The 27,651-nt window shown below is 46.3% G+C and overlaps 1 long non-coding RNA gene across 1 annotated transcript; it reads left to right on the top strand.

Moving 5' to 3' along the window:
- Positions 1 to 2,078: 2,078 nt before the first annotated feature.
- LOC115462450 lies at positions 2,079 to 21,536 on the top strand. The gene is made up of 4 exons (XR_003940853.1): positions 2,079 to 2,158; positions 16,707 to 16,711; positions 20,686 to 20,689; positions 21,527 to 21,536. It is a non-coding gene; the product is annotated as an uncharacterized LOC115462450 (long non-coding RNA).
- Positions 21,537 to 27,651: the final 6,115 nt, after the last annotated feature.

Genomic DNA, 27,651 nt, shown 5'->3' with positions numbered 1-27,651 from the left:
TCTCCCCCACAGAAGGATATTAACCTGGTGCTGACAGGTACAGCAGTCTCAACAGGGCTCTGTCCCTATGTACAGTTCCAGCATTTTCAATGATGATGTGCCTGTACTTATGTATCTCTACTCTACCCCGTGGCTTTCTTCGAGTGGCTTTCCTGTACCCCACAGCTTATGTCTGGTGGCAGGTCTTTGTTATTATTCACTACTAGGAAGCTCGGAAGGTTTCAGTATGGGGTCAGAGAGCTTTCCTTCAGTGATAAAGCCACCGTGGGCCTCAGCTCTGCAACTCCCAGCTCAGATTTGCAGCGGTTACTGATTTAAACTCCCCTTTGCCTCTGCACCTGGTGCCAGCTTGTTCTGCAGGAAGGGCGAGCACAGTTATTTATTCTGGATGTGAGCCCAATTCCTCGGGGACAGCTTAAATAGCTGCAGGGGGCTATTTATGTCAGCTTGCATTGGAAATCAATAGCCCGGTTGTTAAAAAGCCAGGCCTTCTGTACAGGAGTCTAGGGCGTCCCAGGGGCCGGTGGCTCTGTACAAGCTCTTCTTGCGCCCTTGCAGCAAGCACAGGAAAAGGCAAAATCTTTGCCTCTGCCCAGGGGTGTGCTGGTAAATTTTTAAGAACGGGCTCTCTCTCTCTCTCTCTCTCTCTCTCTCTCTCTGGGCATAGCCAGCCCTGCAATTTGGGGGCAGGGGGGCGGGGCATGGGTGGACTGGGGGGACAAGGCATGCCCCTCTCTCTCCACCTCATATAGGCATACTATGGACTGCCACCACACCCCACTGCTTGTTTCTGGCTCTAAGCAGCAAGCTGGGACTTCTTGCACATGCAGGAGAAGTCCCAGCCTGCTGCTCAGAGCTGGAAATCAGGAGCGGGGAGCAGCAGCAGTCTATTCACTTGGCTGGCGAAGCTCAGCATCCCCACCAGCAAAGTAAAAGAGAATTGAGGTGGGGGCCCGAGCCCATATTTTGAGACCCAGTGGTTAAAGTAGCCATGGAGGGCCTACTTTAACAACCGGCTCTCAAAATTCTTCAGAATTTAACAAACAGCTTTCGCGAGCCCATGAGAGCCTGCTCCAGCTCACCACTGCCTCTGCCCCTGTTGTGACTTTCTCTCCTTATGTTCTTCTCTTGATCTCCCCCTGTTTCTGTCTCTCCCCTCCCTCGCTCTATTCTCCTTCCCACTCAGATCTGCCTCCATTATTGCACAGCAGTGGAAAAGGAAGATGGAGCCTGGAGAAGGAGGAGTGCAGTGTGACACCTACCTTTAAAAAAAATGTTGTGAAGCCGAGTTGCAGGCAGCGCCTCATGTCTGCCCTGCTTGAAAAACAAGTAAATCTCTCTCTTCTCCTCGTCATCGTCGGGCCTCACTGTGTCTCGCCCTCCTCTGAGGTAACTTCCTATTTCCGCGAGGGCGGGACACAGTGAGACCCAACGATGATGAGGAGAAGAGAGAGATTTACGTTTTACAAGCAGGGCAGACGCGAGGCGCTGCCTGCAACTCGGCTTCACAACATTTTTTTTAAAGGTAGGTGGGAGGCGGGGCAGCACTGCAGCGGTGCCCTTGAAGGCAGGCGCCCCCCTGTGGTGCTTACCCCACTTACCGTGTTGGCACGGCCCTGACAATTCAAAAATGCTCCTTCAAAAGGAGAAGCCCCATGCTATAAAAGAAAAATATTAGTGCACTGGAAAGATAAAATATAATGAAATCGGACAAGGGCACCGTCACAAAGGAAGTTCACTGCAGGGCAGAAGGAATATCTGTTTCAAGTAAAAGTCTTAAGAAAATGGCTGGTAGCTGATATTCCTCTGAAGGGAAAAGCCTACTCCCGTGCAGTGTGTGCTTAAAATACAGGCAACCTATGCCAAAAGCAAGAAAAGAAAGGGCTTTGTTATTCCCAGATCAACTGCAAAAAGGGACAGGAAAAAGTTCTCTCTCTTATTTTCAGTTATTAAAACTGTACCACTCACAATACTTTACACATATTTACACTGCAAAAGGAAGCCTCAACAAACTGGACAAATAATTCGTAATCAGAGAGTTCTGAGCACAGTTTGCAAAGAGGAGACAGGAATATAAAACAAATCTTCAATCTTCCCTCTCCACAAGGGAAGAGAATATAGGACCAAAACAAACAAACACCAAAGTATGTAAAGCTGCGTTGTTTAGAGCTATTCTGCAGGAAGAAGTCAGGCAGAACCCAAAACAGAGCTAATATCTTGTAGCAACCCTTAGCAGTCTCACAAAACCTAACATCCCTTACTCTGGTAGTTGTAAAATAATTAGTCTGAACAAACAAAAGAAAAAAGGAAGGAAAGAAAGAATGAAAATTTTTCCTAGCTGCAAAGAACAAGTCCCCACCCATAGTCGGGGGGGGGGGGGAGGGGGGTAAGGTAAAAAGTCTCCTATGACTGTGGTTTTCATCTGATTTTCAACCGCTGCTGTGTTGCTAATGATTTGGCTAACATGCTGGGAGTCCTAGGACCGAAGAGCTTACCAACATTTGTTTGAGCTTTATGAAGACAGCTTCATACCGCACATTCCACATGATGATATCAGAAGCTGCCAATGGGGTAGCTCTTAGCTTTTTTTTTTCTTTCAATAGTACATTTTCTCTGGTCTGCTTGCATATACCAATTCTGTGCTTGTTCTAGTCCCATTTTCCCCCGCTTCCTTTTCTGACTATTTTCATATGCTTCAAGATTTCTAAGCAAGTCATCACAAGAATTCATTGTTACCTTTCCAGCAAATTTAAATCTCTTTTCTATTGTTTCAAATATTTGACATTTTCTGGATGTAGCTTATGCAGGAATTTAGCATCACCGGTTAATGCTGTGCCATAATCATTACAGCCATCTAAACAACAAGGTAAACAAGTATAACAATGCTAATCTAGAACACAAATTACCCATTTTTTCCGGACAACCACAAAATGCTAGCTTAATTTTCTGTAAAATTATACCTGTGAGTTTCCAGAACTCTTGTCTAGACTGCTGTAAGGAAAAGTCCCAGACTTTCGAGCTCCCTAAGCTCAATCCAGACTCCTATAAAGGACGGTCCCCAGAACCACGGGTTTCCAAAACCCGGTCTGGACTCCTATTACAGCTTTAAAGTGTACACTATTTGCCAGTAGCCGTCCCAGACAGGCTGTGGTCTTTAAATGAATCCTCAATTCATTGCACACAAAACAAAACAAAAAGAGAAAAAAACCCCATAAAACTTACCCAGAATCCTGCCAGCTCTCTTTGGTCTAAATTTGGTTCGAACCCGACAGCTCCCCTGGTTACAGAAAGATTGGCCTCTGTTTTGACAGTGGTGCTGTCCGGAAAGTGCAGGAAGTGCATCAGAGAGAACCGGAGGAGTGGACGCGGCAAAGGGGAGCGGGAGTGAGGCTGCCTGTGAGAATGAATGGCAGCGCTGACAGCGACGGGTATGGGTGAACACAAGAATGCTGCAGGGAGTCAGGGACCCAGGGCAGGCAAATTGCGAGGGGATGTTGGGTGGGCCCTGGCGGGGGGTGGGGGTTACGTGAGGGGGGGCAAGGAGGGCTGCCGGTCGGGGAGAGCAGGAAGGAAGGAGGGACGGTGGGAGAGCTCCCTGGCTGCTGCGCAAGCCCTGCGCTTGTGAGAGTAGCAGCCAGGGGAACGTCAAGGCCAGGGGAACATCAAGATTGGGCTCTTATACGGGGCGCCTATGGCAGCGGGACATGTTTATCCACTCCTGCCCTAGCTGAGATGATATTTAACCATCTCTCTGACCTGATGTGCAACTTTCTTCAAATCAGTCACCTTACTTTCTAATTCTTCCTACTTTCTTACTCATCTATATGTTACAACTTTGCCTTACCCTTCACTACCAATTATAATGTTCTATTACGTATTGTGTAGTCATTGCAAGTAGTATACCATGCCATACTTTGTATTGTTACTTGAATATTTTTACTGCTGTAATTGCCTATTGCTCATGTTTGATCTATTCTTACTGTACACCACCTTGAGTGAATTCCTTCAAAAGGGCGGTAAATAAAATCTAATAAATAAATAAACTACATTCAAAGTGGTTTCGATAGTATATACAGGTACTTATTTGAACCTGGGGCAGGGTTTAGTGACTTTCCCAGAGTCACAAGGAGCTGCAGTGGGAACTGAACCCATTTCCCCACTGTACTTACCATAAGTACATAAGTATTGCCATACTGGGACAGACCAAAGGTCCATCAAGCCCAGCATCCTGTTTCCAGCAGTGGCCAATCCAGGTCACAAATACCTGGCAAGATCCCAAAAAAGTACAAAACATTTTATGCTGCTTATCCTAGAAATAAGCGGTGGATTTTCCCCAAGTCCATTTCAATAATGGTCTATGGACTTTTCCTTTAGGAAGCCATCCAAACCTTTTTTTAAACCCCGCTAAGCTAACTACCTTTACCACATTCTCTGACAGTGAATTCCAGAGTTTAATTACACATTGAGAGAAGAAACATTTTCTCCTATTAGTTTTAAATTTACTACTTTGTAGCTTCATTTCATACCCCTTAGTCCTAGTATTTTTGGAAAGAGTAAACAGACGCTTCATGTCTACCCATTCCACTCCACTCATTATTTTATAGACCTCTATCATATCTCCCCTCAAGCTGAAGAGCCCTATCCTCTTTAGCCTCTCCTCAGAGGGAAGTCGTCCCATCCCCTTTATCATTTTCGTCGCCCTTCTCTGCACCTTTTCTAATTCCATTATATCTTTTTTGAAATTTTTATTTATTTTTGTTACATTTGTACCCCGCGCTTTCCCACTCATGGCAGGCTCAATGCGGCAGGCAATGTGTTGACCAGAATTGAACACAATGTTTGAGGTGTGGTCGCACCATGGAGCGATACAAAGGCTACTCCTCCACTAGCTACTCCTCCACTCTTCTGTGATTTTGTCTGCCTCCCATGTTCAGATGTGTTTTGATGGCAAAGAAAATGAAGTAAGCATCATTATTTTTTGTGGTGTCTTTTCTCTGCATTATTTTGCTGATCTATTTCTCTTCCCACAGAGTTTTGACCCTGACGCAGCAAAACAAAACACTGGCCAATGTCAGGCATGGTCCCTGTTTTCATGTGCGCTAGGAGAAAGAGACAGCTATGCAGCTAAGTGATAATTTACATATTTTTGATGTTTGTTCCTAAAGTGAATATGAGGGGCATTTTTGATATGACATCTGACTTTAGATTTTTTTCTAAGTTACCCTTGCAATGTCAGGAAAAGCCCGGACTTTACACCCTAAAAAAGTAGAATCACGATGGCGGAAGAAAAGCCTTAGAATCCAATCACGATCTGGGTCTAATACAAAAGACACAATTAAAGTTGCAGACTTATATTCAATCACATCCACCTCAGGGGTCCTTTTACAAAGGTGTGCTGAAAAATGGCCTGTGCTAGAGTAAGCGCGTCATGAGCAATTTTTGGTTCTGAGACTGCATGTATACAATTGGGTGTCCTCTTTTGATTGAATTACCCATGTAAATGTGTTATTAAGTACAATTCTGTTAAATATATTTTCTATGATCCTGGACAACTAAAAAAATTTTTGGACTCTAAAAGTCACTTGTTTGTTATCCACCTCCGGGTGGTTCTACTTCTACTCCATAATCAGTATTGGATGGACTTATCTCTTTAATTTTCCTTTTCCGGTGAGCGTAGTGGACGCATGTAAAAAATGTACTTACCACCTGGGCCACATGGTAGCCGGGCGGTAGATCCAAATTGGCGCATATTGGGCATGCGTAGGCACCTGCATGGCTTAGTAAAAGGGCCCCTCAATGACCTGAGTCAAATTTAACAAATCATGGAGCCCTTTTACTAAGCCGCATAGAGGGCATAATCGAACGTCACCGGCGAAATAGTTCGTCGGCGATCTATTTTGGCGGAACCGTATTATCAAAAAAGATGGCCGGCCATGTTTTGTTCCGATAATACGGTTTAGCCCGGCCAAATGCCAGAGTTCGCTGGGTTTGAGATCGCTGGTTTTGTTTTTCAGCGATAATGCAAAAAAATGCCAGCCATCTCAAACCCGGCGAAATCCAAGGCATTTGGTACGTCATGCAAGGTTCCACGTTAGGAGTTATGGACCAAGAAAGGGATCTGGGTGTTGTCGTCGATAATACACTGAAACCTTCTGCTCAGTGTGCTGCTGCAGCTAGGAAAGCGAATAGAATGTTGGGTATTATTAGGAAAGGTATGGAAAACAGGTGTGAGGATGTTATAATGCCGTTGTATCGCTCCATGGTGTGACCGCACCTTGAGTATTGTGTTCAATTCTGGCTGCCGCATCTCCAGAAATATATAGTAGAATTGGAAAAGGTGCAGCGAAGGGCGACTAAAATGATAGCGGGGATGGGACGACTTCCCTATGAAGAAAGACTAAGGAGGCTAGGGCTTTTCAATTTGGAGAAGAGACGGCTGAGGGGAGACATGATAGAGGCATATAAAATAATGAGTGGAGTGGAACAGGTGGATGTGAAGCGTCTGTTCACGCTTTCCAAAAATACTAGGACTAGGGGGCATGCGATGAAACTACAGTGTAGTAAATTTAAAACAAATCGGAGAAAATGTTTCTTCACCCAACGCATAATTAAACTCTGGAATTCGTTGCCGGAGAACGTGGTGAAGGCGGTTAGCTTGGCAGAGTTTAAAAAGGGGTTAGACGGTTTCCTAAAGGATAAGTCCATAAACCACTACTAAATGGACTTGGGAAAAATCTACAATTCCAGGAATAACATGTACAGTATATAATGTTTGTACGTATGGGAAGCTTGCCAGGTGCCCTTGGCCTGGATTGGCCGCTGTTGTGGACAGGATGCTGGGCTTGATGGACCCTTGGTCTTTTCCCAGTGTGGCATTACTTATGTACTTATGGGAGGAGCCAGCATTTTTAGTGCACTGGTCCCCCTGACATGCCAGAACACCAACCGGGCACCCTAGGGGGCACTTCTAAAAATATTTTTAAAATACAAAAAAAGCTCCCAGGTGCATAGCTCCCTTACCTTGGGTGCTGAGCCCCCCCTCAAAATCCCCCCAAGCCCACTCCCCACAACTCTAAACCATTACCATAGCCCTTATAGGAGATGGGGCGCACCTACATGTGGGTACAGTGGGTTTTGGGGGGGTTTGGAGGGCTCCACAAGTGTAACAGGTAGGGGGGGGGGGGATGGACCTGGGTCTGCCTGCCTGAAGTGCACTGCACCCATTAAAAACTGCTCCAGGGACTTACATACTGCTGTCAGGGAGCTGGGTATGACATTTGAGGCTGGCATAAAGGCTGGTAAAAAAAAGGTTTTGATTTGTATTTTTTTAGTGTGGGAGGGGGTTGGTGACTACTGGGGGACTACGGGGAGATCATCCCCCATTCCCTCCGGTGGTCATCTGGTCAGTTGGGGCACCTTTTTGAGGCTTGGTCATGAAAATAAAAGGACCAAGTAAACCCGGCGAAATACTGCTTAACGCCGCTTTTTTTTCCATTATCCGCAAAAGCCGGCCATCTGGTAGCCAGGCCCATGCCCACCCATGTCCCGCCTTCGCTGCGCCACCGACACGCCCCCTTGAACTTTCACTGGCGAGGCAACGGGAAAGCGCCGATGTCAAAAAAGTCGCTTTCGATTATACCGATTTCACCGCTTTTGAGAGATCGCCAGCCATCTCCCGATTTATGTCAGGAAATGGCTGGCGATGACTTTTGAAAATAAGCCTGATGGGCGCCTACACATACCCAACGCGCGCCAAATTGGAGTTACTTTCTGCTGTGCAGCAGTTACATGCGTCAAGTGGCATTTCCAATATTTCTTAAAGGTAATCAATGAAGCTTCAGCAGAGACTTTAGGAAAATATATAAATCGTAAAGTCTTATGTCTCTATCTTGTGGTATAGCTGAATGTTATCTTTTATTAATAACTCATGCCATTCATTAATCTTAGCTTCCAAAGTGTCCACTCTTTTTTCAACAATAATAGTTTTCTGTTCCAATGCAGAGACCCAAGTATAATCCTTTGAAAACTGTTGAGAAACCAGTACTTCTTATATTCTGGCAACAGGTCTATCAAAACGAATGGTCAACAATCACAGACACAATCCAATTCCTCCAAGAATGGGATGACATATGCAAAACAACATGGACACAATTGCCCCAATCCAAACCAGAACATCACGTAGGAAAAAATCAAATCCATGGTTCACCGAAGAGCTGAAAAAACTCAAAACACAAGTCAGAAAGCTAGAAAAGAAAGATGAACACACATTAAATGCCTGGAAATCACTTCGGAGGAAATACAAATATACCATAAAACAGACTAAAAGACTACACTACAAAAGAATAATTGGACCAAACTATAAAGACACACACAAACTGCTAGACACCACACCAGTTACAAACAATAGCAAAGATACACCAGAGGTCGACGACCTTGCAAAATACTTCAAGGAAAAAATTATACAATTACGACTTAAAATACCCACCAGCCCTACTGAATACTCCACATTCCTAAACTGTCTAGACCCAGAAGACGGAATATATCCAGCAGACAGGATCTGGACTGAATTCGAACTACTGTCAGAGGACCTCATCTCTAAAACACTCAAAAGATTCGCCAAATCCCATTGCAAACTAGATATCTGCCCAAACAACCTCATGAAATCAGCTCCTCAACAATTCATAACAGACCTAACGAACCACGTGAATTTCATGCTACAAAACGGACTTTTCCCAAAGGAAAAAGGAAACATTTTACTCACCCCAATACCCAAAGACACAAAGAAAAACGCAAGCGAAATAACAAATTATAGACCAGTAGCATCTATTCCACTAATAACCAAAATAACCGAAGGGATGGTAACCAAACAACTCAAAAATTATCTCAACAAGTTCTCAATACTACATGATGCCCAATCAGGATTCCGGTCAAATCACAGCACAGAAACAGTACTTATCACCCTTATGACCAAATTCAAACAAATGATCGTTACAGGCACCAACATACTCCTCCTACAATTTGACATGTCAAGTGTCTTTGATATGGTTGACCACGGAATTCTATTACACATACTTGAATATTTTGGCATCGGAGGCAATGTCCTAAACTGGTTTATGGGATTCCTAACCCTACGTTCATACCAAGTCACATCAAATTCAACAACGTCTGCTGCATGGACACCTGAATGCGGAGTACCGCAAGGATCCCCCCTCTCGCCAACTATCTTAAACCTAATGATGATCCCCTTGGCAAAACTACTATCAAATCATAACCTTCACCCTTACATATACGCAGATGATGTAACGATATATATTCCTTTCAAACAAGACATTAACGAAATCTCCAACGAAATCTACCAAAGTCTACATATCATGAATACCTGGGCAGATGCATTCCGACTGAAACTGAATGCAGAAAAAACTCAATGCCTCATACCTCCCAATACAACACGAATAAATTTACCGCTATTAATACACCTAAACTACAACTGCCAATCTCCGAAACTTTAAAAATCCTTGGAGTCACTATCGACCGCCACCTAACACTTGAGACTCACGCAAACAACACAACCAAAAAGATGTTCTACTCCATGTGGAAACTGAAAAGAATAAGACCATTCTTTCCGAGATCCGTCTTCCGTAACCTAGTGCAATCACTCGTACTCAGTCATCTGGACTACTGTAACTCATTATACGCAGGCTGCAAAGAACAAATACTGAGGAAACTTCAAACAGCCCAGAATACAGCAGCCAGACTCATCTTCGGAAAACCAAAATACGAAAGTGCAAAACCCTTATGTGAGAAACTACACTGGTTCCCACTCAAGGAACGTATCACCTTTAAAGTATGCACCTTAGTCCGCAAGATCATCCACGGTGAAGCCCCTGCATACATGTCTGACTTAATAGACCTGCCACCCAGAAACGCTAAAAGATCATCCCGAACTTTCCTCAATCTCCACTTCCCTAACTGCAAAGGCATAAAATACAAAGGACTGCATGCGTCAACCTTCTCCTATATGAGCACGCAACTCTGGAATACACTACCACGCAACCTGAAAACGATCCACGAACAAACGGACTTCCGCAAACGATTAAAGACTTATCTCTTCGAGAAAATGTACTGCAAGGATCAAAACACATGAAGTCCTCACACACTAACAGAAATACACCAACATACTCTCTTCTGAATTCTCTTACCCGTATTTTCACTACAATTAACACTCCACCCACATAAAATATTGCTATACCCTAAGGTTTTCGTGATATTGTTCTATCGCCCTATCTTTTCCCCATTGTGCCATTCCACTGTTTATATGCTCTAAATGTTGTTTTGACTTGACTTTGTCTTCCCATAACTCCTTATAATGTAACCCATAATCGTACTGTAACACATTGTATTTGCATCATTCATAATGTATTGTAAGCCACACTGAGCCCGCAAATAGGTGGGAAAATGTGGGATACAAATGCAATAAATAAATAAAATATGCAATTCTGACACTGTTGGTGACTGCATCAGCTACGTGGAGGGGCATAATCGAACGAGGGCGCACATCTATAAGGACGCCCATCTCTAAGGACAGCGCCGTGAAAGGGCGGGGCAACCTGCATTAACGAAACAAGATGGGCGGCCATCTTTCATTTTGATAATATGGTCGGGGATGGCCAAATCTCAACATTTAGGTCGACCTTAGAGATGGCAGGCCTCAGTTTTCGCCTATAATGGAAACCGAGGATGGCCATCTCAGAAATGACCAAATCCTAGCACTTTGGTCGTGGGAGGAGCCAGCATTAGTAGTGCAGTGGTCCCCTCTCACATGCCAGGACACCAACCAGGCACCCTAGGGGACACTGCAGTGGACTTCACAAATTGATCCCAAATGCATAGCTCCCTTACTTTGGGTGTTGAGCCTCCCAAAACCCACTACCCACAACTGTACACTACCATAGCCCTTAAAGGTTGAAGGGGGGCACCTAGATGTGGGTACAGTGGGTTTCGGGTGGGTTTTGAAGGGCTCACATTTACCACCACAAGTGTAACAGGTAGGGGGGGATGGGCCTGGGTCAGCCTGCCTGAAGTGCACTGCAGTACCCACTAAAAACTGCTCCAGGGACCTGCATACTGCTGTGATGGAGCTGGGTATGACATTTGAGGCTGGCATACAGGCTGGAAAAAAATGTTTTTAATTTGTTTTTTTGGGTGGGAGAGGGTTGGTGACCACTGGGGGAGTAAGGGGAGGTCATCCCCGATTCCCTCCGGAGGTCATCTGGTCAGTGTGGGCACATTTTCGAGGCTTGATCGTGAACAAAAAGGGACCAAGTAAAGTCGGCCAAATGCTCATCAGGGATGGCCTTCTTTTTTCCATTATCGGCCGAGGATGGCCATCTGTTAACCACGCCCCCATCCTGCCTTTGTCCACTGCTGACATGCCTCCTTGAACTTTGGCCGTCCCTGCGACGGAAAGCAGTTGAGGCCGGCCAAAATCGACTTTCGATTATGCCGATATGGCCGGCTCTGAGAGAAGGCCGCCCATCTCCCGATTTGTGTCAGAAGATGGGCACCCTTCTCTTTTGAAAATGAGCTGGATAGTCTGCCAAGGACAGTTAGGTACACTTTAAATGAACCTTTCATTTTCGGCCATCAATTTTATTTTTTTTAACCTCGCCAGTTAACTTAGTGTTTGCGCTTTTCGTGCCGCACCTCCAGAGTCTTTAATCACGGTCAGCACTACTTACACAATACAATCCTCTCAACCGATATCTTAGAGCTGGACAGCGGATAAAACTTATTTAGACTGAAACAAAGAAAAAAAGACCAGAGAAGTGCTTCTCGGGGTTAACACTGGTTTATTTTTTATGATAAATAATAAGAAATAGTCTAGAATATGACATTTTGAATGCTGCATTTCTATATATGTTCTCATTTCTTTTATAGAAATGGAAATTACAATGGGAAGTTGGAGCAGGACATTCTTTCAAACTCCCTGGCTTGGGAGCCAAAAGAGATGTACACAGCCCAACCTCCTATCTGGCAGAGAGATATTATATAGGATTTCTTTTCCCTTTCAATACCAGAGGAGCACAAGAAGGGGGGAGGGTTTCTTCTTACCCCCTTAATTAGCATCTTAAAGTCAGGCAGGATTTCCTGCCAATAAAGAAATATATAGCATCTGTTTATATTTCCTTTTGAAGATGCATTTGGTCTGTTGTCCAAATGTTTTGGACCTCTTCTATTCATCTTTACAGCCTGCTTCCTTATAGAGTTGTTATAGAGGTGTTAGGTTTCTCTTGTCAATAGAATTATTGCTATTGACTCCAGGGATCAGGGAGTGTTTGAATTGTTCTAGGCAGAGAAGGAAATAAGGTGTTACCTGGTTCATGGTTGTAAAAGGGTAATTCTCTCCTGGATAGTAGCCTTACTTCCAAGGGCATGGGAAAGAATTCTGTCTCCTGGCCATAATCAATGGAAGAGATTCTCCCCCTTCTGCAATAATATTTTCTTATCCAGTCCTGACTACAGGATTTCTATCTCTCTCTCCTCTGTCAGCCCTGCCCCCTAAACCTGGAACTTCCTTTGATCTGCATCCTAAAAGTCTCTCAAAGGCTAATAAACACACTCATGTGAACAGCAAATGGAGGAAGATGGGGGAAGAGGTGGGGGTACTTGCTCCACCTGGCCTGCTTAATATCATTGTAATTTACAGAAAAAAGAGAAATTTCCACTTCTCATCGTCCGTACATTAATTCTTAGATATTAGATACTTAGCAGCACTGAAACTGCTTGGTTCAGGCTTTCATAAGTACAAAGTACACCTCCACCAACATCAGCTTTAGACAGCTAGTTCAAAATGCAGCAACTGTCTTCTGTGTCTAAATTAATCTGTTAACACAGAACTATCTGCCAGCTTTCCCTTTAGATCTCTGAACTCCTTTCCTCAGAACTCAGGAGTTCCTAGCATATAACTTTTCCAAAGAGAAATTAATTATTTACATATCCCACAACTTCATAAATTTTATCAGCACTCCCAGCTGCCATTTTCCATCAGGACATGAACTATCACACACCTTGAAGAGCCAAATAAACCACGTGAGACTCTCAATACCATTTATTAAGCACACTCTCATTAATCCTTACACATACATTACCATTATTCCTCAAAATTCTCACAAATTCCATTAAACAAGTAGAGGCAGGCTCCTTCACACCTGCCTCCTTCCAATGCACCTTCCTAACTGACTCTGGTAAATAACTGCAATCGCCAAAAAGAAGATACAGGAATCACTTGAACATTATCTACAATCTCTTTAATTGATTTATCTATTCGTCCAGGTGCAGGTCCAGGTGCAGGTTACACCAGCACCTGGATGAACAGATAAGTCAAGTTTCCTATATGTTGGATGTTTTATGAGGATCAGCACACCCATGGCACTTTAGATATAGCCTGATTCATGATTTCAGAAGGGAGTTGATGGAGGTTGTAGAGAAAAGTCATTATGTATAAGATAAAAGACATTGAGATTAGTTCGATACAACAAAAAAAAGCAATAACATTTCTACATAAGCAAACAAATGAAAAGCTTAAAATAGAGGCAGGAGGGGGTCTGTCGATGATTATATCTGGCACCAAACAGAGGCACACCATGATTGATGGTAGATGAAACCACCTCGGTGACTATATGAGACTTCCCCTGTTATTATAGATAGATACATTGTTCTATTTGTCACAACAAACACAGTACTCCTGCTGAAAAACTCTACGAGTTTATGTTTTGTATCCTACAAATAAGCAGTGGTTTTTCCCAAGTCCATCTTAATAATAGCTTATGGACGTTTCTTTTAGGAAATTATCCAAACATCTTTAAGAACTTAAGAACATAAGCTTTGCCATACTGGGACAGACTGAAGATCCATCAACACCAGCATCCTTTTTCAAACAGTGGTCAATGAAGGTTACAGGTACCTGGCAAGATCCCAAAACAGTACAAAACATTTTATGCTGTTTATCCTAGAAAATAAGCAGTGGATTTTCCCCAAGTCCATCTTAATAATAGCTTATTGGCTTTTCTATTAGGAAGTTAGTCAAAACTTTTTAAAATTCCGCTAAGCTAACTGCTTTTTTGTTTGTTCATATTAAACATCATCTGTCATTTGGACGCCCAGTCTCCCAGTCTTGTAAGGTCCTCTTGTGATTTTTCACAATGCTTTTGCGATTTAACAGCTTTGAATAACTTTGTGTCATCAGCAAATCAGTAGTTACTCCCATCTTTAGATCATTTATAAATATGTTTAAAAGCAGCAGTCCTAGCACAGACCCCTGTGGAACCCCACTTTCTACCCTTCTCCATTAAGAATACTGACCATTTAACCCTACTCTCTGTTTTCTATCTTTTAACCAGTTTTTAATGCACAATAGAATACTACCTTCTATCCCATGACTTTCCAATTTTCTCTGGAGTCTTTTATGAGCTACTTTGTCAAATGTCTTTTGAAAATCCAGCTACACAACATTGACCGGCTCACCTTTATCCACAAATATGTTCACACCTTCAAAGAAATGTAGTAGATTGGTGAGGCAGGATTTTCCTTCACTAGATCCACGTTGCCTTTTTTGCATAAATCCATATGCTCTGTAATTTTGTTCTTTTTAATAGTCTCTACCATTTTTCCTGGCACCGACGTCAGGCTCACCAGTCTATAATTTCCTGGATCACCTCTAGAACCCTTAAAAAAAATCGGTGTTACATTTGCCACCCTCCAATCTTCTGGTACCATGCTTGATTTTAAAGATAAATTACATATTAATAACAAGTTCATTTTTCAATTCTATCAGTACTCTGGGATGAATACCATCTGGTCCAGACAATTTGCTACTCTTCAATTTGTCAAATTGCCCTGTTACATCTTCCAGGTTTACAGAGATTTGATTCTCTTTCTCTGACTCAGCTTTGAATACCATTTCTGGCACCGGTATCTCTCCTAAATCTTCCTCGGTGAAGATTGAAGAAAATAATTCATTTTAAATGCTGCTAAGCTAATTGCTTTTACCACACTCTCTGGCAACAAATTCTAGAGTTTAATTACACATTGAGTGAAGAAATATTTTCTTTGGTTTGTTTTAAATTTACTACTTTGTAGCTTCATTGCGTGCCCCCTAGTCCTGGTATTTTTGGAAAGAGTAAAGAAGTGATTCACCTCTACCCAATCCAGTCCACTCATTATTTTATAGACCTGTATCATATCTCCCCTCAACCATCTTTTCTACAAGCTGAAGAGCCCTAGTGGCCTAATCCTTTCATCATAGGGAAGTTGTCCCATCCCCTTTATCACTTTCATCACCCTTCTCTATATTTTTTCTAATTCCACTATATTTTTTTTGAAATGCAAAGATCAGAATTGCACACGATATTTGAGGTGCAATCACATCCTGGAGCGATACAAAGGCATTATAATGTTCTCATTTTTGTATTCCATTCCTTTCCTAATAATGTCTAACATTCTATGCTGTTGTTTTTTTTTGAGCCGCAGCTACACACTGAGCAGAGGGTTTCAATGTACCATCAGCGATGACACCTAGATCCCTTTCCTGGTTGATGACTCTTAATGTGGAACCTTGCATCACGTAGCTATAGTACAGGCTCCTCTTTCCCACATCCCAGTCTCCTAGTCTCATAAGGTCTTTTCATTTTCACAATTCTCTTGCGATTTAACAGCTTTGAATAACTTTGTGTCATCAGCAAATTTAATTACCTCAATAGTTACTCCCATCTCTAAATCATTTATAAATATGTTAAAAAGCAGTGGTCCCAGCACAGACCCCTATGGAACCCCACTATCTACCCTGCTCAGTCTAAGCTGTTGGTACAGGTCAGGGTGTTCTTGATGGAAGTGGCGGACCTTAGACTTCAGACCTTCCAGGCCACTCCTCACACCGACTGTTCTGTTGGGACAAACAGCACAGATTTCACCTTGTGTTCAGAGTCCTGGGACAACAATCTGCCAACAGGACCTCCCTATCTCTCATCCATGTTTGTCCTGTCCACACTGATGAGAAATAGCACACATCTGTCATCTGTTATATATGCTCCCTACTCTCCCATGGCTATATAGAAGGACTTGTTGCTATATCTAGGGTGCTTGTGAATCATTTGCACATTGCAGTGCACTATCATGCCCAGTTTATTTCTGTTCTATCTGGGCATGTATGGCTGCATATTGCAGGCAGAAGATTTAGGATGGTTCTTCAGCCCAGAAGCATGCATGCATGTTTGGGATAAATATGGCTTGGCCAAGCATGTACAGCACTTTGGATAATTAGTAAAAATGACTGGCCAGCTATACTACTGAAGGGACAACAATGGTGGGACAGCAGCAGGGAAGCTGATGGCATGCAGGTTCTTCAGCCTCCACACAACAGCTGTAATAGTCAGACACTGCTAGGTTTGACCCCATTAGCACCTAGCTTACTCTACCGCACTTGGCCCTTTATATCAGGCTGATTGGGATGTCTAAATTGTCCCCTAAGGTTTCATAAGAACATAAGAGTTGCCATACTGGTTCAGACCGAAGGTCCATCAAGCTCAGTATCCTGTTAATTTTAATGTCTTTATTTTGATAGATTTTTGTTCATGTTCTTAATTGTCTTACATGGTTCTGATATTTATTTATTTATGCATTCTTGTATCCCACTGTTATCCAAAAACAAGTTTCAGTTCAAAGTGGCTTACAATTTACATTCGGGTGGGGTTAAATTATTGTATTATAATTGTGACGTAGGAAGGTTGTCCATATTTTATGTGGTTAGTTGTAGATTGTTTTGAGTAGGTAGGTTTTCATAGCTTTTCTGAACAGGAGATAGTCAGTGATTCACTTTATTTATTTATTTACATGTTTTATTATTTATAATCATTTCTTGTTTTTACTTTTATGTGAATGACTGTTACTACGTGATCTTAATTTTATTGTTTTGTCCTAACGTTTTGCCAGTGTCGCAACCTTTTGGCAAAATGTGGCCACGTCAGACATAAGTATTTATTTGATTGAATTAAAGTCCTTGATATTAGTTTCTACATTTTTTGGTTTGCTGTTTGTTCTGCTGTATGTACTTACCACAGAGATTGTGGGGCTTATTTTTGAAACAGAAAAGCATCTAAAAAGCAACACAAAGCAGAGACGGACGTTCCATCCCTTGGCCATTGCACTATGGCTCCACTCTATGGTTCTACTGTTACATAACTGCTTAAAAGAACAGAACCAGTATGTTTATATAGACAGTAAGAAAGGCAACAATTCCAAACAGTTAAACCAATGATAATAATAAGGATTACTATTACAGGGTGAAGCTTTCAATTAAGGAAGGATTTTTGCTTGAGGAGATCAAGTGGTAAAGATATCCCACTAATTATGAGTGGTATCTTTTTCCATTTTCCAAGCTGAAAAAAACAAGTCAATCCTTTAAAAATACACTGATGACCTCATGTTCTAATAACGTTTGATTCATTTTAGCCAAATAAGGGCTGTCAAATGTTTATGCCTCAATGGGCTAAATTTTTTTTTTGGAGGGGAATGGTTTCGGAAGAAGGCATTTTTTTATTTAGCACCATTTTTGTGGAATGATTTGCCTAAAGAGATTCAGCAGGAAGCTGATATAAAAAGATTTAAGGTGAAATTAAAGACATTTTTGTTTATTCAGAGTTTTGAAGGTTAAGTGACCGAGTAGTGGGGTGAGCTCAGTGCTTTTGCAAGACTTTGATTTATGTTGTGCTTTTCTGAGGTGAGTGTGCTTAAGAAAGCTGTATTCTTGGTTGTGTGGTCAGGCTTTCCTATTTTAGTATTGGTGTTCTGTTTTGATTTTCTTTTTGTATATTAAATGAATAATAAACATAAATGCACAAGATCATAGTTCTAAACAGGAGATCTAATTGCATGGTTAGAGGTGGTAGAGAAATGTGCTTATAGATAGTGTCTATTTCTACATGCAAGAGAGTTTTATTACTAAAGACATATAAATGGTTATGAATATCAAGATAACTAATATTGTGCAAACAACTAGATAAAGGAATCAGGAGTAATTGATTATTTCTATTTTATTAACAGGAAAAGTAGACACAACACAAACCATGTAAATACCAAACTGAAATCCCTTTCTATGCATTAGACTAACTTATCTGCCCTCTAATCCGCTCTGTAATTTGCTGTGAAACCTGACTTCCAATTTAATTTTGTTAATTCGCTTTACTCTGTAATCTGCTCCAAAGCTCTCAAGGTGTGAGCGGAATATAAGCACCTGGTAAAGTACAGTAAAGTATCTATTTATATTAAGGATGAGTCATTAACATTGGGCAAAATCTTCCGTTGGCACAGGTTAATGCTGTATTGTAGAAAACAAGGTTCATACTTAGAAGATTGGGTCATTAGAGATATAATCTTGCAAAAAATAAGTATAATTGCTCAAAGATACATGAGTAATCATGATTTCAGGTTGCCACAGTTGAGAAGCAAAAAGCATGGGCATTATAACAAATTTGCACAGTAATTCGGGTTGCTTTACTGTGTATACAGCAAATGAACCTTTACAATAATACTTGAGATACACTTAGCATTCTGTTTCTGAATAGTGTGTATTCCTCCCTATACTAGGCCTGTAAGTTGGACCTGCTAGCCCTCAGATTTGCTGTCATCAGCATAAATTTAGTTTCTCCCTGCAGCTGCATGTAAGCAGAGTGCTTGATCAGTACATGGAAAGGTAAAATTATGTATAATCATACCTGATAATTTTCTTTCCATTAATCATAGCTGATCAATCCATAGACTGGTGGGTTGTGTCCATCTACCAGCAGGTGGAGATAGAGAGCAAACTTTTGCCTCCCTATATGTGGTCATGTGCTGCCGGAAACTCCTCAGTATGTCGATATCAAAGCTCCATCCGCAGGACTCAGCACTTAGAGAATTACACCCACGAAGGGACACTCTGCCCAGCTCACCACCGCCGAAACGGGGGAGGGGAATTAACCCAGCTCATCCCCACACAAGTGGGGGAGGGGAATCCGTCCAGCTCATCCCCGCGGAGCGGGGGAGGGACACCACACCCGCCGATGCGGGGGGATCTGGCTTATCCTGCAACCGCAACCGCGGGAGGAGCTGACTGACCCTAACACCGCCTAAGCGGGAGGGGTACAAAACTGCCCTACAGCCGCACGAAGCGGGAGGGAGTGCCGGCAGAATTTTAAGTCTCAATCCAGCCCCGTAAAACGGAGGGGAGAGGAATGCAGCAGCTCACTGTAACACAAACTCGTCTTAACTCTTGAAGAATCCAAGTGAAAAAACTTGAACACGAAGTCTTTCTGAAGTAACTGAAGACTAAACTTGAACCTGAAATGCAACCAGAATAAAAACAATACAGATATCTGGGAGGGGCTATGGATTGATCAGCTATGATTAATGGAAAGAAAATTATCAGGTATGATTATACATAATTTTACCTTCCATATCATCAAGCTGATCAATCCATAGACTGGTGGGATGTACCGAAGCAGTACTCACCCAGGGCGGGACATAGAAATCCCTGACCGCAACACTGAAGCTCCAAACCGGGCCTCCGCCCGAGCAGCCACAGTCAAGCGGTAATGCTTGGAGAATGTATGGGCCGAAGCCCAAGTTGCCGCCTTGCATATCTCTTCCAAGGAGACGGAACCGGCCTCTGCCATCGAGGCCGCCTGAGCTCTTGTAGAGTGAGCCTTCAGCTGGATAGGCGGCACCTTCCCCGCGGCCACATAAGCCGCTGCAATGGCTTCCTTGACCCATCTTGCCACTGTAGGCTTAGCAGCCTGCAGACCCCTACGAGGACCTGTATACAGGACAAACAGATGATCCGATTTCCGGAAATCATTGGTCACTTCCAAGTATCTGATGATGACTCGTCTCACATCCAGATATTTAAGAGCAGAGTACTCCTCTGGGTAGTCCTTCCTACGAAAGGAAGGGAGACATAGCTGCTGATTCACATGGAAGCGAGAAACAATCTTGGGCAGGAAGGAAGGCACTGTGCGAATAGTCACTCCTGCCTCAGTGAACTGTAGAAAAGGCTCTCGACATGAGAGCGCCTGGAGCTCGGAAACTCTTCTGGCTGAAGTGATAGCCACCAAAAAGACTGCTTTCAACGTCAGGTCTTTCAGAGATGCCCTCGACAAGGGTTCAAAAGGCGGCTTCTGCAATGCTCTTAGTACCAGGTTGAGATTCCACGCAGGCACCACTGAGTGCAGAGGAGGGCGCAGGTGATTAACTCCCTTGAGAAAGCGCACCACATCTGGCTGCGAAGCCAGGGAAGCACCCTTCAGGCGGCCCCTGAAGCAAGCCAGAGCCGCTACCTGGACTTTAAGGGAACTGAGCGACAGGCCTTTCTCCAGACCTTCTTGCAGGAACGCCAACACTGATGAAATTGAAGCAGTGAAGGGAGAAAGTGAGCCTGCTTCACACCACGCTGCAAAGATACGCCAAACCCTGGCGTAAGCAGTAGAAGTAGAGCGCTTCCTCGCTCTCAGCATAGTGGCGATGACCTTGTCTGAGAAGCCCTTCTTTCTCAGACGCTGCCGCTCAATAGCCAGGCCGTAAGACCAAAGGGGGAGGGATCCTCCATCACCACGGGACCCTGATGTAACAGGCCCTGCTCCACTGGCAGCCGCAGAGGATCGTCGACTGAGAGCCTGATCAAGTCCGCATACCAGGGACGCCTGGGCCAATCCGGACCCACCAGGATTATCCTGCCGGGATGCTTTGCCACCCGGTCTAGCACCCTGCCCAACATGGGCCAGGGCGGGAACACATAGAGAAGCTCTTGTGTCGGCCATTGCTGGAGAAGAGCATCTACTCCCAGGGATCGAGGGTCCCGTCCTCTGCTGAAGAAGCGCGGCACTTGGCAATTGGCCGATGACGCCATCAGATCTAGGCTCGGCTGGCCCCAGCGCTTCGTGATGTCCAAGAACGCCTGAGCAGATAGCTGCCACTCTCCGGGCTCCAAGGTATGGCGACTGAGAAAGTCCGCCTTGACATTCATGACTCCGGCAATGTGGGCCGCTGACAGCTGTTCCAGGTTCGCTTCCGCCCACTGGCATAGACTCATAGCTTCCTTGGCTAGAGGGGCGCTCTTGGTACCTCCCTGGCGGTTGACATAGGCCACAGCCGTGGCATTGTCCGACAGGACCCGTACAGGCTTCAACACCAGTACCGGGATGAACTCCAAAAGCGCCAACCGAATGGCTCTGAGTTCCAGGAGGTTGATAGACCACTTTGCCTCTGCAGGAGACCAGAGCCCCTGCGCTGTCCTTCCCAAGCAGTGGGCTCCCCAGCCCGATAACGAGGCGTCCGTCGTGACGACAATCCACTCTGGGGACACCAGAGGCATTCCCGCAGACAACTTGTCTGTCTGCATCCACCAGCTCAGCGCCTTGCGCACTGCTGGATCCAAGGGAAGACGCACCGCATAATCCTCCGACATCGGAGTCCAGCGCTGCAGCAGAGAGTGTTGTAGTGGTCTCATATGAGCCCTGGCCCAGGGCACTACTTCCATCGTGGCCGTCATAGAGCCCAACAGCTGCACATAGTCCCAAGCCCGAAGAGGAGAGGCTACTAGGAACTGGTCCACCTGAGCCTGAAGCTTGACAATCCGATTGTCTGGCAGGAACACTCTGCCCACTTGGGTGTCGAATCGAACTCCCAGATACTCCAGGGACTGAGTCGGGCGCAGCTGGCTCTTCTCCCAGTTGATGATCCATCCCAGGGAGCTCAAAAGAGCAACTACCCGGTCCACGGCTTTGCCGCACTCTGCATAAGAGGGGGCTCGGATCAACCAGTCGTCCAGATAAGGATGGACTTGTACTCCTTCCTTTCGCAGGAAGGCCGCTATGACCACCATTACCTTGGAAAAGGTCCGCGGAGCAGTAGCCAACCCGAACGGGAGGGCTCTGAACTGGAAGTGTCGGCCCAGGACTGCAAAACGCAGAAAGCGTTGATGAGGAGGCCAGATGGGAATATGCAGGTACGCTTCCTTGATGTCCAAGGATGCCAGGTACTCCCCTGCCTTCACTGCCGCTATAACAGAGCGGAGAGTCTCCATGCGAAAGTGCCGCACTTTCAAGGCCCGATTGACCCCTTTGAGGTCGAGGATAGGCCGGACAGAACCTCCTTTCTTCGGTACCACAAAGTAAATGGAGTAACGCCCCTTGCCAAGCTGACTTTCTGGCACCGGAACGACCGCATCCAGGCGGACCAGATTGTCCAAAGTCTGCTGCACTGCCACAGCTTTGACCGGAGACTTGCAGGGAGAGAGTACAAACCCGTCTCTTAAGGGTCGGCAGAACTCTAGCTTGTAGCCGTCTCTGATGACTTCCAGCACCCAAGCGTCTGAAGTTATTGTGGTCCACTCGCCCAGAAACGAGGACAGCCGTCCTCCAATCTGCACTGGGGCGTGGACCAATACCCCGTCATTGGGTACGAGACCCTGGGGGAGGACCGGAGGGAGCACCTCCGGGACGGCGGTCTCTGCGAAAGGAATGCTGCTTGGGGGAGAAATTCCTCTTAAAGGAAGAGGGGGCAGAAGCACCCGACCTGCCCGGGCGGTACCGACGGGCTTCCTGAAACCGTCCTCTGGAGGTACCGGGACGAGCACTAGCCCGAGCCCTGACCTCCGGTAACTTCTTGCCCTTAGACGTGCCGAGATCAGTCACGATTTTGTCCAGCTCGACCCCAAAGAGCAGCTTGCCTTTAAAAGGCAATCTAGCCAGGCGGGATTTTGAGGCGTGGTCAGCAGACCAATGTTTCAGCCAAAGCCACCGCCGCGCAGAGACAGTCTGAGCCATGCCTTTAGCTGAGGCTCTCAAGACATCATACAGCAAGTCTGCCAAATAGGCTAAGCCCGACTCCAGGGCTGGCCAATCATCCCTCAAGGAATGATCCGAGGGGGAAGCCCGCTGCACCATAGTCAGGCACGCCCTGGCCACATAGGAGCCGCAAACTGAGGCCTGCAAACTTAAAGCAGCCGCCTCAAAGGACGACCTTAAGGCCGCCTCCAATCTCCTGTCTTGGGCGTCCTTTAGGGCCGTGCCACCTTCCACCGGCAAAGCCGTTTTCTTAGTCACCGCAGTGATTAAAGAATCCACGGTAGGCCACAGATAGGCCTCACGTTCACTCCCAGCCAAAGGATAGAGGCGGGACAGCCCTAGCCACTTTAAGGCTCGCTTCTGGGACATCCCATTGAGCCGAAATTAAGGTGTGCATGGCATCATGCACGTGGAAGGTTCTAGGCGGGCGCTTCGTCCCCAGCATAATGGCAGAGCCAACAGGGGCTGAGGGAGAGACGTCCTCCGGAGAGGATATCTTCAAAGTGTCCATGGCCTGTAACAACAGGTTGGGCAAATCCTCCGGGCGGAAAAGCCGCGCTGCAGAGGGGTCATCCGCTCCATCCGAGCGGGGATCCGTCTCCTCCAAGGAATCCGCAAAGGACCGTTGGGAGACCTCAGACACGCTGCCCTCATCTACATCGGAGGAAACAAATTCCTCCAAGGCCTGGGAATCAACCCGAGGGCGTTTACCTCTGGGAACCTCAACCTCTTTACCAGAGGAGGGAGCGGGGGCAGCGTTGTGCATGAGGAAGGCCCGATGCAGCAGCAAAACAAACTCGGGGGAGAAACCCCCCAGACTGTGCACTTCCGCAGCCTGGGCAACAGCCCTAGGCGCGCTCTCAACCGGCGCTCGCAACAGCGGGGGAGAGACATGCTGCGCATCCAAAATGGCGTCCGGCGCGAAACTCCGCGAAGGAGCCGCGCGGGAAGAACGGCTCTTAACTTTAGCCGCTTCTGTGCCGTCGCCCAAATTAAGGGCGTTCATGGCATTAATGTCTCCAACCTCAAGGGCGGCCCAAGAAGAAGCCGTCCGAGCCGCGTGGCCGGCCAAGATGGTGGAGGCGAGGAGCGGGGGATGGGCGTTTATGGCGGGAAAAACCGCCACGCCGGAGGAAGGACCGGGACATGCATCGGTCGCGAAACTGTCACCCACCAAGGGCGAATCCGGCTTGAAGACCCCCGCATCCCCTCTAGAAGCGCTCGAGCGACCCGGGGAGCGACCCTTTGCGCCCTCGCCCTCCGACGCCATGTGCCACGAGGAGAAGAATCGGGGAACCCCCGCCCGCTATAAAAAGGTAAAATTACCTGCTGTCCGCTCCGAGTCGTAACGACCTGGTGTCTCAGTGAGTAGCTGCAATAGACGCTTAAATAAACGTCGAAATAAACGCCTTTAAGGCCGTTCAAAATTTTTTTTTTTTTTTTTTTAACGGAGCCAGCGGGAGGGGGGAGAAAAGGAGGGACCTGGCACCACCAGGTTTGCACTTGCTCAAAAGAGCCCTCAACCCCAGGCACACAACAAAACCTAAAAATTAGGCTTGGAGGCCTAGCCAGAGCTGCTGCTGTGTGTGACCACCACCTGCTGAGATAGAGAACATACTGAGGAGTTTCCGGCAGCACATGACCACATATAGGGAGGCAAAAGTTTGCTCTCTATCTCCACCTGCTGGTAGATGGACACAACCCACCAGTCTATGGATTGATCAGCTTGATGATATGGAAGTATTGGTTACATGTCAAGGAGAAACACAGGAGGAACTGAGGCTATGCAGTCCATATATGGCAGGGGCGTAGCCACGGGTGGGCAGTTTTGGTTCAGGCCCACCCAGCAGTGGAGGCAGCGGAGCGGAGGGAGCAGGCTGAGCTCGGATCCCCATCTGCCTCCCCAGCCCGCCACTGCCCCGCCGCCCGCCGCACCTTTAAATATTATAGTTTTGCTAGAGTCGCGGGCAGCCGGCATTGAAAACATCGGCAGGCTTATGCCGGTTCTAGCAGCCTTCCCTTCCCTCGTTGCAAATCGGATGATGGCTCCGCCCTCGTAGAAACAGGAAATACGTCAGAAGAGGGCGGAGCCATCATCCGACTTGCAACGAGGGAAGGGAAGGCTGCTGGAACCGGCATAAGCCTGCCGATGTCTTCAATGCCGGCTGCCCGCGACTCCAACAAAACTATAATATTTAAAGGTACGGGGGGGGGGGGGGTGCGGAAGGAAACAGGGCAGACAGGAGAGGAGGGTTGCTGCACATGGTGGAAGAAGAGGAGAGGGCAGGGGAGAGGAGGGTTGCTGGATGAAGGGAAGGGGAGAGGAGGGTTGCTGGACATGGTGGAAGAAGGGGAGAGGAGGGTTGCTGGATGGAGGGAAGGGGAGAGGAGGGTTGCTGGACATGGTGGAAGAAGGGGAGAGGAGGGTTGCTGGATGGAGGGAAGGGGAGAGGAGGGTTGCTGCACATGGTGGAAGAAGGGGAGAGGAGAGGGCAGGGGAGAGGAGGGTTGCTGGATGAAGGGAAGGGGAGAGGAGGGTTGCTGGACATGGTGGAAGAAGGGGAGAGGAGGGTTGCTGGATGGAGGGAAGGGGAGAGGAGGGTTGCTGGACATGGTGGAAGAAGGGGAGAGGAGGGTTGCTGGATGGAGGGAAGGGGAGAGGAGGGTTGCTGCACATGGTGGAAGAAGGGGAGAGGAGAGGGCAGGGGAGAGGAGGGTTGCTGGATGAAGGGAAGGGGAGAGGAGGGTTGCTGGACATGGTGGAAGAAGGGGAGAGGAGGGTTGCTGGATGAAGGGAAGGGGAGAGGAGGGTTGCTGGACATGGTGGAAGAAGGGGAGAGGAGGGTTGCTGGATGGAGGGAAGGGGAGAGGAGGGTTGCTGCACATGGTGGAAGAAGGGGAGAGGAGAGGGCAGGGGAGAGGAGGGTTGCTGGATGAAGGGAAGGGGAGAGGAGGGTTGCTGGACATGGTGGAAGAAGGGGAGAGGAGGGTTGCTGGATGGAGGGAAGGGGAGAGGAGGGTTGCTGCACATGGTGGAAGAAGGGGAGAGGAGAGGTCAGGGGAGAGGAGGGTTGCTGGATGGAGGGAAGGGGAGAGGAGGGTTGCTGCACATGGTGGAAGAAGGGGAGAGGAGGGTTGCTGGATGAAGGGAAGGGGAGAGGAGGGTTGCTGCACATGGTGGAAGAAGGGGAGAGCAGAGGGCAGGGGAGAGGAGGGTTGCTGGATGAAGGGAAGGGGAGAGGAGGGTTGCTGGACATGGATGGATGAGAGGGAAGGGAGAGAGAAGAAATGCTGGACATGGATGGAGGGCATGGAAGAATGAGGAAGGAGATGAGATGAGGGAAAAGGAAGAGAGGAGAAAAACTGCACATGGATGAAGAAAATAGGCAGAAGCTGGATCCACTAGACAGTCAAGTCTGCAGAGGACCCAGCTTTTACTTATGGATATAGAGCAAGAAATGAAGAAGAAAGGAGGAAAGTAAATAAATAAATGGAAAGGAAGCCCTGAAAACGGAGTTAAGAGGACAGATAGCAGCAGAATCGGATACTGGGCCAGCATGATCAGAAAAACAGTCACCAGACAACAAAGGTAGAAAAAAATCATTTTATTTTCATTATAGTGTTTGGAATATGTCCACTTTGAGAATCAGGTGCTCAACATTAAAAGTTTATATTTATTTACTTATTTATGGCATTTTATCCCACATTAAACATGAATTAAATTGGAACCTGGGATCATTTATTTTTTTTTTCCTGTAGACAGTAATGCATTGCCCCCCCCCCCACCCCAGGCTCTCTCCCCGGCTATAGCCAGCTCTGCAATTTTGAGGGGAGGTGCACAGGTGGATGGGGGGGTGCAGAGGTGGACCGGGGAGAGAGCCTGTTGTTAAACATTTACCAGCACACCACTGTCTAGTGCCCACCCATCCAACCTGTTGGCCCACCCAAATATTGACTTCTGGCTACGCCACTGATATATGGCAGATAAAAATGGATATAACCTTGATAGAGAAGAGAGACTGGGGACCCTCCAAAGAAGGAGACGTTCCTCCAAAAATATGTGTTCAAAGAGAAGGACACCAGGTGTTTCATGCACTTTGTTTGCTGGGACCAGGTGTATGGGGTAAGGGAATTAGCCAATGAGCACATAGAGGAGCATAATCGAATGGGGAGTCCAAGTTTTCCTGAGTGCATTCTCGCAGGACACCCCGCGAAGGAGTGGGGAAACCCATATTATCAAAACAAGATGGGTGTCCATCTTTCGTTTCGATAATACGGTCGGGGATGCCCAAATCTCAACATTTAGGTCGACCTTAGAGATGGTCGACATAAATGTTGAGATGGTCGACCTTAGATATGGTCGTCCCCGGTTTTCGGCGATAATAGAAACCGAGGACGCCCATCTCAAAAATGACCAAATCCAACTCATGTGGTCGTGGGAGGAGCCACCATTTGTAGTGCACTGGTCCCCCTGACATGCCAGGACACCAAGCGGGCACCCTAGGGAGCACTGCAGTGGACTAACTGATGCACTAACTGACTGGAAAAAGCCCTTCCCTTACCGATCCCTTAGCGATTTGGAAAGGAACAGGCATGCATGAAAGAAATCGCATGCAAATGAGCTGCTCACTGTTAGCTCATTTGCACATGATTTCCTTCCTAAGGAGGGGAAGCCAGTGCAGAGCAGCCAAGCATTATGTGTGGCTGCTCTGCACATGCCAAAGACAGCTTCATACATACAGACAAGCTGCGTATATAATAGCCGTCTACAACCTTA

This window comes from Microcaecilia unicolor, chromosome 2, assembly GCF_901765095.1.
Source record: "Microcaecilia unicolor chromosome 2, aMicUni1.1, whole genome shotgun sequence".
NCBI lineage: Eukaryota > Metazoa > Chordata > Amphibia > Gymnophiona > Siphonopidae > Microcaecilia > Microcaecilia unicolor.
Note: the sequence above shows the minus strand (reverse complement) of the source record. Positions and strands in the feature narration are given on the sequence as shown.